We start from the raw sequence: 15,739 nt of genomic DNA, 5'->3' as shown, positions 1-15,739 counted from the left end.
TGATAAGCCGGGGCAAGCTTGCAGACTTCTTCGTTCCCTTTACGACTTGAAACAGGCTAGCCGGCAATGGAACTACTAGTTAACTAATGCTTTACTGAGCATGGGATTTGAGCAGTCGAAGTCGGATCCGTCATTGTTTGTTAAGGGTCAAGGCACACAGTTCATTGCCATATTAATCTATGTTGATGACATTCTTGTCCCCAGTCCTAGTCAGTTTTTGATTCAAGACTTAAAGAGCTTCCTTGATACTACATTTAAAATCAAGGACCAAGGCAACTTTGGATACTTCTTAGGTATTGAGGCCCACATGAATGATGACGGTTTAAACCTATGCCAAAGGATGTATGCCATAGACTTACTCACTATAGCTGGATTTCTGTCTTGCAAGCCAGTAAACACGCCTATGGTTCCAGGACATCAATAGCAAAAATAAGGGGGCACTATACTTCAAGGCATTAATGACTATAGACATCTCGTTGGACGTCTCTTGTACCTCACGGCCACAAGGCTAGACATCACCTTTGCAGTACAACAACTCAGTCAATTTGTGGATAAACCTACCAATGATCATCTGGTCGCAGCACACCGCATCCTAAGATATATAAAGAAAGCCCCTGGCCAAGGGATACTCTATCCCAGAAATGGTGAAATGCAGCTGAACGCGTTCTCTAACTCTAATTGGGCATCTTGCCCGGAAACTCGAAATTCAGTCACTAGTTTTTGCATCTTTCTTGGATAGGCTCCCATTTCATGGCAAATAAAGAAACAAGCCACAGTTTCCCGTTCGTCCTTTGAGGTGGAATATCGGGCTCTTGCTGAGACATTTTGCGAGGTGCAGTGGATTACAACTTTGCTTCAGGATTACATGTCTAATTTGTTAGCATATATTATTTTGTCTTATTATCTTTGTATAATATATAGTTTATATTATGTGGTAGTGTTATTAGATTGTTACATCTGATCTATTAGTCAGGGTTTGTTAGAGTCCTTGTAGACATATACTTTGTATTCTTCTGAGAAACAGTTATTGAATGAAAGCTATCTGGTATCAGCCGGGATATCGATCTTTCATCAATCTCCACCGTAAATTTCCCCCTCTTTTCCCGTACGACCCATCGGAATGTCTTCCCATTCTTCCGAACGTACAGTCTCCGCTGCCGGCACTCCGTCTCCGGCCGGCGGGCCGTCTCTCGCCGGCGCTCATCATTACGTGACGATGAAACTCACGTCACGTAACTTCTTGTTTTGGCGCGCCCAGCTAATTCCCTTTCTCCGGGGTCAAGAGCTGCTGGGCTTTGTTGACGGTTCTCTTCCGTGTCCACCAGAAACCGTCACTGCTGCTCCGTCATCGGAGGGATCGTCGGCAGGCACCACCGCGGCGACCATCGTCCCCAATCCGGAACACCGGGCATGGGTGAAACAGGATCAATCGATCCTGTCTCTCCTGATTTCATCCATGTCGGATGAAGTGCTGCATTTAGCGCTTGGCCGAACCACATCGGCAGAGATATGGCAATCCATCACCTCCGCACTCGGATCCTCAAGCCAAGCCCGCTGTCTCAACCTTCTCGGGAATTCCAGGTGCTCCGCTGTTATCTGCAGGTTTTCGGTCCTCCAAGACCGATGTCTCGTTGTTCTACTACACTGCAGAACAATCCCGTGTGTTTCTGCTGGACTATGTCGACGACATTATTATGATGGGCAACGACGACAACCTTGTCACTACTCTACTTAAGCAATTATCCACAGCTTTCAAAATTCGTGACTTAGGAGAACCGGGCTTCTTCTTGGGTATTGAGACGGTTCGCACAGGTGATGGTCTACTGTTATCACAACGTCGCTACATGACGGATCTCCTGGGTCGCTCAGGCATGGTAGACTGCAAGCCTCTCACCACTCCGGCTACTATTACTAAAGTGGCCACACCGTCCGACACCCCTTATGAAAACCCGACACAGTACATGCTCATTGTCGGGGCCTTACAGTATTTAACCATCACGAGGCCTGATCTTGCTTATGCTGTCAACCGACTATGCCAATTCATGCACTCACCTACAGTCGACCATTGGAATCTAGTCAAACGTGTTCTCCGTTATGTTAAAGGAACTCTGGACTATGGGTTACAACTCACACCGTCATCGTCTACCACCATTCACGCCTACTCAGATTCGGACTGGGCAGGTTGTCCGATAGACAGGAAGAGTACTACTGGGTTTGCTGTTTATCTTGGTTCTAATCTCATATCGTGGCTATCCAAGAAGCAACGTACGGTAGCCCGGTCGTCGACTGAAGCCGAGTACAAAGTTCTCGCTGATGTATCTGCTGAAGTCACGTGGGTTGTATCTTTACTGCAGGAACTCGGTCTACATTCTGGCGGTCCAGCAACGCTATGGTGCGATAATCTTGGGGCAACTTACCTGTGTGCCAATCCAGTTTTTCACGCACGCACCAAACACGTGGAAATTGACTACCATTTTGTTCGTGATAAAGTTGCATCAGGGGATTTTGTTGTTAATTATGTGTCTACTACAGATCAACTAGCCGATATACTGACTAAGCTACTACCTTCTACACGGTTTGCTGCTCTACGGGACAAGCTCAATGTTGCTATGCTGCCACCTTGTGCTTGAGGGGGTGTGTTAGCATATATTATTTTGTCTTATTATCTTTGTATAATATATAGTTTATATTATGTGGTAGTGTTATTAGATTGTTACATCTGATCTATTAGTCAGGGTTTGTTAGAGTCCTTGTAGACATATACTTTGTATTCTTCTGAGAAACAGTTATTGAATGAAAGCTATTCTCTAATCTAATTGACTAGACCCGCTGCTTTCTTTTGTGACAATAAGTCCGTAATCGCCATTGGAGAAAGCTTTGTGTTTCACGAACGAACGAAACACATAAAAATAGATTGCCATATCGTTCATGTAAAGGTAAGTCAGGGGCTGGTTAAACTCTGTTTCATCACCGGTCAAGTTAGAGATGGATTCACCAAAGCTCTCCCCATCTCTCTCTTCTAGTTGTTTATCTCTAAGATAGGCGTTCAGGACCTCCACGCTCCAGCTTACCGCGCGGGGGGGGGGGGGGGGGGGGGGGGCGTAACAGAGAGCAGCACACCGATTGTGCAGTCTGATCTAAGCAGCAAGGATGAAGGTGACAAAGATAGGAGAGGGCAACAATGTAATTACATTCCCGTAGTTAGTTATAACCGCTATTCCCTCCTCCCTCTTGTATAAAGTTAGGCGTTGTACTCTTACTGGATTCATTCTGTTACATGCTCAGTCCAATCAATGATACATCGTCTTCTTTCTTTCACATAGCACTCTGCTTTCATGTCTATTAATTATAGTCAAATGGAGCGTTTTGGATGCATTAAGAGTCAATGGGGACCAAGGAGAAGTTAAGATGATGGATAAAATACTTCCTAAGGAGTAAAAGAGTGGTATTTTCAATGGTTTTGGTCATATGGACAAATCAAGGTAAAAGTGTCAAAAAGCTGAAATTCTCGCATAGATTGGCCACTGTTCGATATATGAGCCATATCTCAGCCTAGAAATGTCCAAATTATGTGATTCTTGCGAAATTGTAAAGAAGACTCAAAGGGTTACAACTCTTATATAGACATCAAATCCTAAAAAGGAAGTCACAGGGGTCAAAATCATCCTTGAAGTTGAAGTTCCAAACTTACATATTTCACCCAAAACTGACCTATGTTCGGTATTTTGATCATATCTTGATGTAGAAAGGTCAAAATGGATGCTTTCAACGGAATTGGAAAGCTAACTTGAATGGATACAACTTTGATGAAGACCATAAATTCATTTGCTAAAGGTCAAACTGAATGGGAAATGACAAAGCAGTGCAAATCGAAACAGTGAAAAATCTGGGAAATTCATACTGCCTTTTGGACGGACATCCGTGCGCGATTTTAGCTACAAGAAAACAGTGTACGGACGTCCCCAAGGCCGTCCCTACTTGCTTTGCCCCTTTTAAGCTCGTTTTCACTCATTTTATATGGTTTTGACCCATGGTGGAACTCTAACCACTATCATTCACTTCCTTTCATATTTTTAAGTTAGATTAGGCTTAAATTTAGATTTTATAACATTTTAGAAGCTTGTAAACTCGGATTTGATGCTTGGATTCCAACCTTTCAAGAATGTTCTTCAATTTTCAATACATAAGTTCTCCTACCTTTTATCTCTTTCTTTTGCAAGATTTATGTTTATTATTTGTGCTTTTATGTTCTTATGCTATTGAATTGTGAGTAGTTAGTTTTTGGATTTGAGTTAGAGTTGTATTATCTATCTTGATACATAATTTGTGATTATTGTAAAATGGGGAAGAACTCTAGCCTAGGTTCATGTGTTTGTGAAAGTTTTGTCTTTATATCTTGTTAATATTTGATGTACACATTCATTAGCATGTATTGGAGAATTCATGGCTACAATGAGAGTGGGTTAAAAAATTGAGTTACCCCTTGCATAGACCAATTTGTTCATACGAAAATAAGAGAAATTGCGGGACTTAGAATTGATACATCACGAGAGTATATATATATATTTGTGTGTGTGTGAGTATATATATATATATATATATATATATATATATATATATATATATATATATATAGAGAGAGAGAGAGAGAGAGAGAGAGAGAGGGTTGCACTCAGGTGCGAATAGGTGCCCAGACGCGAAATGTGAACAAATCAGCGCACGCCACGTGTCGCATTAATTAATCGAGTACACCTACTTTCACCTACAAGTGCACCTACTTTCGCCTGCAAGTGTATGTAGTTTTTGTCTCTACTTTCACTTTCAAGTGCAGCTATTTTCACCTACAAGTGAATGTAATTTTGCCCTATTATGATTCATTGATCAGGTGCACCTACTTTCACCTACAAGTGCACCTACTTTCACCAATAAGTGCACCTACTTTCTACTAGATGCACCTAGTTATAACTATGTGTGCATCTAATTATAATTATATGTGCACCTAGTTCTAGACACGTGGCGCGCGCTGATTGGGTCGCATTTTGCGCCTGGACGCGGCATTCGCACCTGAGTGCATTTATATATATATATATATATATATATATATATATATATATATATATATATATATATATATATATTGAGGAGTGATCACATGTGGTCAGGTTGTCAGGTTGTTAGGTGTGGTCATATGGTCAATTATAGGCCATTAGATTATTAGATAGATCCAATTAATCATATTAATCAAGATTTTTCCAGTATTTTTGCGCACATTCTCCTATCTAGCGAATTGCAAGGGTAAACTCGTCATAAAATATCGGAATAGGAAAAATCACATTGTTGTGTGTTTTATTACACTATTGGTGCATGTTGTCAACACTGTTGGTGTATTTCGGAACCCAGCCGCTATAAATGGCCACTGTAATTACCATAACATGGGAATACACCATTGGTGTGTTTCACTGTGGTGTGTTTTATTACACTATTGGTGTATGTTGTCAACAATGATGGTGCATTCTGGAACCCACTCGCTATAAATGGTCATTGTAATTACCATAACACCCCTACTTACCAAAATGCGCGAAAATCCTCAGAATTACCACTGCCGTTAATTTAAACTGATTCAACGACACAGATACGACCAAACCTAACGACATGACCACATATTAGCGCTCTTATATATATATATATATATATATATATATATATATATATATATACATATATATATATATACATATATATATATATATATATATATATATATATGTATGTATGTATGTATGTATATAGGCTTTGGATCTGGTGCACCCCCTCTAATAGATGAGACCATGAGGCCCACTAATACACATTGATTAAATTCTCATCTATGGTTGAGATTAAAAGAAATAATGTCAGTTATTATCAATGTTAAGGTTATATTAGTAATTGTAAGCCTAATTTATTTAAGGACATAATTTTAATGGAATATGAAGCATTTTTTGATGCTTTTGAGGATGGAAATTAAAAGATTCTAATATTAAAAAGATTAAAGAAATGAATTAGCGTTAACAATGGTAGATGTGTGAAGGCTTCGCGGTTGATGGCAGGAGCAACAGTTTAGAACTTTCAGCAAATGGATATTAGCATTACCGGTAAGTGCGTATACACCTCTAAGTCTGTGCATTTCCATTGTTTTTTCGAAATGGTTAAGAACTGAACCAGGTTAGGTGGCGGGCGATAGCTGACTATAAAAAATCGGCAGCGTAAAGGGACACCTGCCTGTGCGTACGCTGTCCTACCTAATAGGCAAGTTAGAAGGTGTCTGTGTTTTTGTCTTTTCTTTGGGTTGTTCCGGTAAGTGCATATACACTTTTACGTCTGTGCAAATTCAATGGTTTTGTAAAACGTTTGAAAACTTAACGAGGGTGGGGGGTGTTCGATACCCGTCTATCCAACGGCCTAAGCGTAAAGATACATTGGCCCGTCCGTACGGCGTACTACCTAATAGACAAAATAAACTGTGTCTGTGGCTTTGTTTTTTGTTTTTTTTTTTGTTTTTTTTTTTTTTTTTGGGTTGTACCAGTCAGTGCATAAACACCTTTATGTCTGTGCATCTTCCTGGTTATTTCGAATGGTTATAAACTGAGCGACCTTGGGGGGTGTCCGATAGTCGAAATAATGAACAGGTTTGTGCATAATGCATTCAAATCTATGATGGTGGTTTTGATTTGAATACGCAGGTTTTTGTAATTATCTTACTTTTGAGTGGCAGGTGCACCAATGATGGGGGGCGATGTCGACGAAGACCATTGTTATATGAATATATCCTCGAGTGGGACCAAGGTTTGGTTGACGGCTTGAGACACACCCATAAAACCATTTGTCTGACAATTGTTTTCAACATTAGACGAGGGTGTTGACTTCTATAACAAGTACGCATCTGTCGCAGGCTTTGATGTGCGCCGCAGTTCAGACAAAAAGAACAAGCACAAAGTTATCTTAAGGAAGAAACTGGTTTGTTCACGCGAAGGTTTCAAAGCGAGCAAAAAATCAGATCCACCTAAAACGCTAATTGGAACAAAGACCAAGCGTCGCAGGCCATCTAACCGAGTCGGGTGCATGGCAAAGATTGTGTTCAAAAGAGACAGTGCGGTGAGGTATTTAGTCACGACATTTGAAGAGGGCCACACGCACTGTTTGTGCGATGAGAGCTATAAACCGTTCTTGAAAGTAAACAGGAAATTAGATGTTGGTCACCAACAGTTCATAACAAATTGCGCAAAAGTGAATGTGGGCTCGAGCAAAAGTTATGAAATATACGCAGAGGTTGTGGGTGGAACAGAACACGTTGGAGCAACACAGCAAGATTTAAAAAATTACCGACTGGATGTTTTGGCATACATGCACGGAGGAGACTGCCAAATGGTAATATCCAAATACCTGGATAAAAAGGCTGACTACCCTGACATGTACTTCAAGTATGAAGCAAACCATAACGACCAATTGACATGGATTTTTTGGGCGGATGGTTTAGCGCAAAAACATTACAGTGCGTTTGGAGATGTTGTGTCCTTCGATGCGACGTACAAGACTAACCGGTAAGATATTCTGAACCTTGTACAACTTTTACTGTAGTTGGACCCCCGAAATATGTGAATTAATGTGACTGTGTTTGTGTGTATGTTTGACGCGCGTATGAAGAAATATATAATAACGAATATGGCAGCGTACTATGCACACAGTGTGTGCGTTTCGCTGAAGCACGTGCATATGAATACAAAAAGCCATATTTTATTCAAGTAAACTAACCCTTTGCTGACACAGGTACAACCTCGTGTTTGTGCCATTTACCGGGATCGACAACCATAAGAAATGCGTGACATTTGGAGCGTCTCTAATTGCACGGGAAGACGTGGACACGTACGTTTGGGTATTAAAGAACTTCAAAAATGCAATGGGCAGTCCCCCCGCTATCACTGTAACTGATCAAGATCCGGCGATGAAAGTTGCAATTGCACAGGAATTCCCTGAAACGCGTCATCGGTACTGCATGTGGCACATAATGACAAAGGTGGGTGATAAAGTTGGTACTGACTTAGCGAGGAACGAAGAGTTTAGACGGGAGCTAAATACTATAGTATGGAACGACGCGTCAACGACTGAAAATTTCGAGCATGCATGGAAAGCTGTAATGGAAAAATATGCCATAACTGAAAATCCGTGGCTGAAACGTATGTATGATGAGCGTGCATCATGGGTTCCTGCGTGTTTTGAAGGTGTTTTTATGGGGGGACTACTACGTACTACATCCCGGTCCGAGGCCGAGAATAGAATTTTCAGAAGCAATACTAACAAACACCTATGCCTTACAGAATTCTTCATCCTATTTGAGAGTACAGTGCGAAAGCAACGGATCACGCACGCACAACTTAGCGGTCTCAGCAAAACACAGACCCCCACTTTCAAAACACCACTAGGAATTGAGCGTTATGCATCAGAAATGTACACACTAACGGTGTTTTATGATGTCCAGGAGGAAATTATTGCAGGCTGTTTTGAATGCCGGGTAAGAGCAGTGACAGTCGGTGGCAGCATTAAGACTTATGAGGTGGATGATAAACGGGGGACACATTACGGGTTGACCGTCGAGAATGGGACAATGATAACGCACTGCCCCTGCCGAATGTATATAAGGATTGGTCTATTGTGCCGACACGCTTTTGCAGTGCTAATATACGAGAGGATAGATACCATAGCGCCACAATAGATCACCCCCCGATGGACCCGTAACGCAATACCAGATTATGCATCCGAACTGCGGAAGGATGGATATGGAGATAACACAGGGGCAACACCGGGTAACGAAACAGGTGATGTAATAAACACGTTCTACAGGTGTTTAGGGATTGCCAAAGGGGACAGTTTAAAATTGCAACAAATGTGTTCTGTTCTATCGGATATGGAGACAAAATGGTGCGAGCACGAAGAAGTCCAAGGGGATGCATCTAGTAGGAAAGAAGCGATCATGGAGTCATACTGTGGCGTACCCGCACCTGAGACGATTACTGTGCACCAACCACCGGTGACAAGCAACAAAGGGTCGGGTAAACGAATGAGGTCTGCTAAAGAGCTGGCAATGAAGGAGCAAAACATGAAGAAGCGCACATGCAAAACATGTGGCATGGCAGCTGGGCACAACAGTAGGAGCTGCCCATGGAAGTAGAAATGTTATTAACGGTTGCATGTAATTCTGTGCGTTTTTTGTTACGTCATTTTTTTGCAACTTGTACGCATTGGGTATGTTTGTTTTCTGCATTCCCATTTATTTTGAAGAAAACTGTTACCAAGGAAGCTTTTAAAACATGCAGAATTTTTGTTGAACAATACCGTTATGAAGGGAGGTTTCATATTTTGCAGTTTCTTATTTCCCTTCTGGATGTACCTGCTTAGGAATTAGAAGTAATGCTGTGGTCATTTTTTTTAATGCCTGATTTATTATGAATTAGAAAAACTGGTGTATAACACAATGTCTGGACTGCCCGGTACCATACTTTGTAAATGCACAAACTATTTAGTATGTTATTGACATACCTTCTAATTATACAAAAATTCAACATTTAAATACCAATGCATTAAACTATAACCAAAAGTCATTTGGCCCTCTAAAACAGCCAAAAAATATAATATTATACGCATTAGTACACCTAAATTGCCATGTATATAATGCGTTGTAGACGATAGGTACGTGCAGAGTTGCGTAACGAGAGCTCATGTGCGTTGGGAGTATAAAATGACTGCGTAATACGGTTATGATTATTGAAAGTATATTAGTCATATGATTGGGTGGCAGATTTAGTACTTACATAATGTGCGTTTGGTACAACCAGTCAGTGCACCGTGACATATATCTGTTGTGCGTTGCATTGATGTAGTTAGTGTGTTTAGATGGATGAAAGGTCGTTGATGTACTATGCACTGTTCAAATCGCCCAAATAATATTATAGAAATACGGGTAATACGCACAGTTAATACAAAAAACCGGAATCAAATCTGATCTAGTCGAAAGCATAACATAAATACCAAACAATACGTAAAGTTAGAGATGGAATAATAACAGCAATGTATGTAATAAAGGTGTTCAACGAGACGCATCAATTGATCTCATGGCAGAGTTGAAATTCATTCGACGATGGGTGTTGTGTTGAAACAGCAGGATGTCATACAAGTAGCGTGTGGGTAAGGCAAGCAAGGCACGTGCGTCCCCCTTGCAAAGACCACAATCCCATGAACCATAGGGTTGTCCAACATAACACTCCATGTGTCGCATCGCGAACACACCACAATCTACTTTGTTCTTCGCATCGCGACATGATAAGCGAACCCTCCGAGGCGTGAAACTAGTGACCTTCAAAAACAGTTCGTTGGCCTCCACATCCTCCAAGAAAACGGTAAAGAACTCATGCTACACCAATGACATTGTGTTAATAAATAATACAACCTACACCAGGGTGGTTTGCACTAGACAAGTATATATAAAATATACAATTTGAATGAAATTGTTAATCAAGCATACCAGCAAGTCTGGGATGTGAAGATATTTGGCTAGTGAGAGATCACCAACAGAAGAATTATCTATAACATCGAAACGCATGCGTCTAAAATCCACTACAATAACGTAGTAGTGCCCAGCTTGAAGTATTGGAAAAAGGAACTGCAACACACGAAAGTTAAGCACAACCGTATGCGGTGGAAAATGCAGGGGAAAAAATAAGCACTAACCATATCAATGTCGCCCCAGGAATTAAAAGGAGACGTGTTCAACTCCTCTACCATGCAATCCGTAAACCACTGCAAACGCCGACCAAGTGGTGCAGAAATGTTTACAACTGTGTACAACTGATTCATGCGAATACAAACAAGTTAACACCACTAACCAAGACATACCAACAACTGGAATTAAAACAAGAGTCCATAACTCACCGTAGTCGTAAGCGACACCAAGAGCCTCGAGGGTGAACCACGAGCCCTCAATATCTCCTTATAATTCAACACACACGCCTAGGCATTTAGTATGCCCACAAGCACTTCCTGACCTTCAAGTAGTGAACAAAATTCTTCCCTCCGTGCAGAACGGCCACTATATAGAAACAGCTCCTCATCCCTGTACATGAACAGACCACGGGCGGTTGGAACCAACTAAAGCGGAAGAATTGATGAAGTGAATGTAGACTGCAAAAAAAGATGTTATACATGTCGCTACGTCTGGATCTAGCAACCCAATCATAGATTGCCTGCGCATCGGGTGCGTTGACACTTGGGGCGAGCGTGGCACGTGCACGTGTCCGGTGATCGTATGAATTCAAGTCAAGCATTCTCAATGCAGGTACGTTCCCAGCTGTTTGACGCTGCTGCTTCACAGGCGCAGGACACCGCGGTGTATTACATACGACCATAGGCGGTTTCAATACTGGTATACGTTGCTATGAAACCAGAGGAAGACAGATAAACATCGGGTGATTTAAAACTAGTTCCTATGAATGAACAGACAACATTTACACAAACTGCAGTAAGATGAAACGTACCTCCCCCGGAGTCAGCTTAGTTGCACTCCCCCCCGGAACACCATCGTGCCGTGTCCTTTTGTGGCCCCCTCCAATACGTGCTCCCAGGCTTAGTGATGAAGGCATACGGGGAGCTGATACTGGGTGAGAACGAACCTACATACATGGAGGAATATCAGTCTGAAGAAATAAAAATAACCAGACCCTCACGCCAAATGACAATCTGTGCGCCGCACACACCCCATATGTGTGGCGCACAACAAGATAGCCAAAGCCTAAAACGCACATACCCAATATGGGTGATGCTCTCAGCCACCATAAGGTTATTACGCACATGCCCAATATGGGTGATGCATCTCAGCCACCATAAAACGCACATACCCAATATGGGTGATGCATCTCAGCCACCATAAGGTTATTACGCACCTGCCAGCACCCCCCCTCCCTACAAACGCTGACACAATCATGTGATATCGCACGTCATGCGATACCTACAATGTAAAATTGATGTTTGTACTTACTAAACCACATGGGGCGGATGACCAACCACGAGGCATGACATTTTGCGTACGTACGTCATATTCAAAGACAATAGCATCCACCACCTCCCAACATTGGGTTGGCAGATCTTGAGACAATCCAAATCCGACCAGAGACGTATCCTGAGTCAACCCAAGACTAAACGAAGGAATGTCCGCATCAGCCTATGGGCGACAATAAACCAGTCACAAAACTAAAATACAGAATCATTAACATACAAAATATAAACACACGTGAAATGTTTAACCAAAATAATTCCATCCTGCCAACATGGTTACACATACATGCACCACCGTGCATACTCCCGTACAGTTCAAAAGCGCAACAAAAATACCTACGGGTAAAATAGCTCAAAAAGGAACATACTAGAACCATAACTGAATAAAACAACAAGCTAAAAACGCCTAGCCTTTCTGCGCCGACGTACAACCTTACTTACAGCTTTTGGCCTACCCACTCCAGACACAACCTCCGATGGAGCATCACCACCTGTCTCCACGCACGGAGCGGTGTCAGATCCTGCACATGCAGTACGGGGAGAAGATGGAATCTGCTGTGTAACTGGGGGGGGGGGGCGGCAGTTCATCATCGCGTACTTTTTCCTGCTGGGCGGCTGTAACAACCGCGTCAACTGCATCTAAATTTGCCGGGTTTTCCCAAATCTCATCATCGGTGAGTGCGCCAGCCACCGTCGCATCGTCGGTACCTGCTGCACCAGAGGGCCCCACGTCATCAATCACCTGCATGAATTTCCGAGCCCCTGAAATTAGCCTATCAAAAGCTTCCGCAGGCCGAGGGAGACCGATATGCTTATCCATGAACTCAATCATGTCCAACAGAGCTAGAGCTAGTGCATTCGTCTTTTCAGCGTATATCTTTGCCTCAGTCTACAAATTTGTTAAGTAAAACAAAGAAAAGAACTCAGCAAATCAAAAACTAGTTGATCCTTAACATTATTTAGACCAATAGAACAATTAAATCTCATGTAACATAAGATGTAAATGCACAAACAAAAAATATATATGCACATACTGCAACAAGTAACCCAACGCACATGATACAGATAAAAAAATGCTAAAAAAAAGTATAAATTTAGCAACGAAAAACCCTAACTGCATGTTTAAGCTAATAAACACAATCGTATAAACATACTAAATATGCACATTTTGTAATGCAGTCGCACAGCCACTTCTACGCACATGCACATTAATATGCACAAACATAAGAGTGTCTATGCACCAGATATATAATATGCTACTGCACATACCTTCTAGTTGCTTAAACTATATAGTAAATGCAAACCAATTTAACCATTTATCTAACAAATGCATTCGCATTGGAGCTGATACGCACATACCCGTTAATATGCACTAACATAAGATTATCTATGCACTTGCTAAAAAATGCAATAAAAAATATACTAACATGCAACGCGCACAGACACTAACATCTAAACGCATAAACTATGTATTAATCTACTGCATATTTCATCTAAAAAATCAGCAACGAAAAGCCCTATGTATTGCTATAAGACGAAACTACAAAATATAAATCAAGACCAATAATGGGAGCGGTCCAAAATATTGGAACAACAAAAAATAAATACCTTGGCAGGAGCATCGCCAACTATTAGATGATCATCCCCCACTGCATTAGGCACCTACAAACATAAACAGTTTGAGGACCAAACTACCTCACCACATACACTACAAAAGATAAATAGGGAACAAACATACCTCCATAATATATGGACCAAATACCTCACCACGGCCAAATCCACCACTCCTGAACTCCTCAAGTTCCCTAGCCTTCAACAAACTCGTTGACCATCCCCGTAAAGCTGGCAAAGCCCAAGGCACAACCCTCTCACCATGAACCAACATATCCACATAAAGAAGCTAATAACAAGACACGTATTAGTGTTGTTACCACATGAAACACGTCTCTTGTGTATACAGGATATAACTAATCTAACTAATTGTGAAATCCTTACCAGTAAGAATACATAGGGTCTAGTAAATGGCTGTTTTGTATCCTTAGTCCACGTTCCATGTCTATCAACCAAACAATCAATCACAAATTTGCACCAATTTAGATTCTTAATCCCATCCACGTCCTCGAAGTGGTGGAACACACGCTGATTGGCATAACCATTCGTCATGGGCGCAGCCAATGTGCTAATCGCCAACACAGAAAAATTCCTCTTGAACTCTACGTCGCCCTCGAGGTTCTCCCGTAACCTGGTAGAAATCATAGGCAAAGTAACATCATGGATTGTCTTCTCAAACAACGAGCGCCACATCTTTAAAGTATCACTAATGTCGTCCTTCTTCCATTTAGTGATCACAACGTCTCCACGCGGCAACCCCAACACAGCATTAACATCAGCCTCCGTAACAGGAATGGTATAACCATTTTCAACCCGCAAAACCTTGGCTATAGGATCGAAGTTCGTGAGCAACAACCTGGCTAACAACTTGGGGATGTCCATCAAGTCCAGGTTCAGAAGCTCCCCCAATCCTATCTCTACTACGGCTTTCTTCTGGCAAGCGTTGAAACGCTTCATAGGCTTAACGAGATGCCTGATAGAAGCTCTAATCTTCAATTGCGGGAACATATTAACATCAACCTCGTCAGGCACACTATCCGGCGCAGAGTCAGCGGGGGCTTGGGCCACTTCGTTCTCTTCATGTGGTGCCAAAGACGGCACGGGGTGGTGTTCTTTGACAGGGAGATCAGGATGTAAAGGTGCAACCGGATTGGCTACACCATCGGGGGGGGGGGAGGGGGGGGGGACGCCGTGACCTGCATAAATCGAAAAACAACACTGTTTAACCGTAAATAAACAATATAAATGCAATATAAACATAGATAAATCTGCATTTAACATCCCAATCACACACCATTATACCTATCCAAATTAAAACAAATACAAATCTGAAGATGCACTGCGCATATACTATACCCTATAAAAGCACAAACCACATACACACCTAGAAAGCATAGTAATGCACCTACCATAACGGATATATATGCACAGACTTAATAAAACAAAAAGAACACTAAAATCACATAATACAGACTAGAACTGGACATGCACATATAATATATCTGGTGCACATAATATATATTCCCAAAAATGCACAAACCTTAAAACGCACGACCAAGGAACCCCATGGTATGATAAATGAAAAAGATGTTTACAACACACTGCATCACCCTAAATAAACTTTATAAATGCAAAATAAAGATAGATAACACTGCAGACCAAGCATTGTACCTATCCAAATTAAATCAGATCAAAATGTGAGAATGCAACACGCATATACTATATTCTATAAAAGCACAAACGACATACACATCTACAAAGGCATATAGCGACATACTAATTAGCGAAAAAAATGCACATACCACAACATCTAAAATGCACAAAAATGTGCATGGAAAGGATGTTAACATGGATACAATGAACGTAATTAAAGCTAACAAGAAATGCACTCGCATAGTCACTACTACGCACATACCCATTGTGCCACATCCCCTTAATATTCTTTCTTTGAAAAATAAGGGGTATGACACACTGCATTAAACTACAAACAAATGAAGAATTAATATGCACAAAAATTAAAATTACAAAACAACGATACTAAATCTACGCA

At 41.5% G+C, this 15,739-nt stretch overlaps 1 long non-coding RNA gene across 1 annotated transcript; it reads right to left on the bottom strand.

Moving 5' to 3' along the window:
* Positions 1 to 3,541: 3,541 nt before the first annotated feature.
* On the bottom strand, positions 3,542 to 15,442 carry LOC109167372. The gene is made up of 3 exons (XR_002051829.1): positions 15,432 to 15,442; positions 4,940 to 4,945; positions 3,542 to 3,615 (listed from the first exon to the last, which is right to left on the bottom strand). It is a non-coding gene; the product is annotated as an uncharacterized LOC109167372 (long non-coding RNA).
* Positions 15,443 to 15,739: the final 297 nt, after the last annotated feature.

The sequence above is a fragment of the Ipomoea nil genome, unplaced genomic scaffold (assembly GCF_001879475.1).
Source record: "Ipomoea nil cultivar Tokyo-kokei standard unplaced genomic scaffold, Asagao_1.1 scaffold3150, whole genome shotgun sequence".
In the NCBI taxonomy this organism is placed as follows: Eukaryota; Viridiplantae; Streptophyta; class Magnoliopsida; order Solanales; family Convolvulaceae; genus Ipomoea; species Ipomoea nil.
The sequence above is the reverse complement of the archived record's forward strand: the minus strand, read 5'-3'. Positions and strand labels throughout refer to the sequence as shown.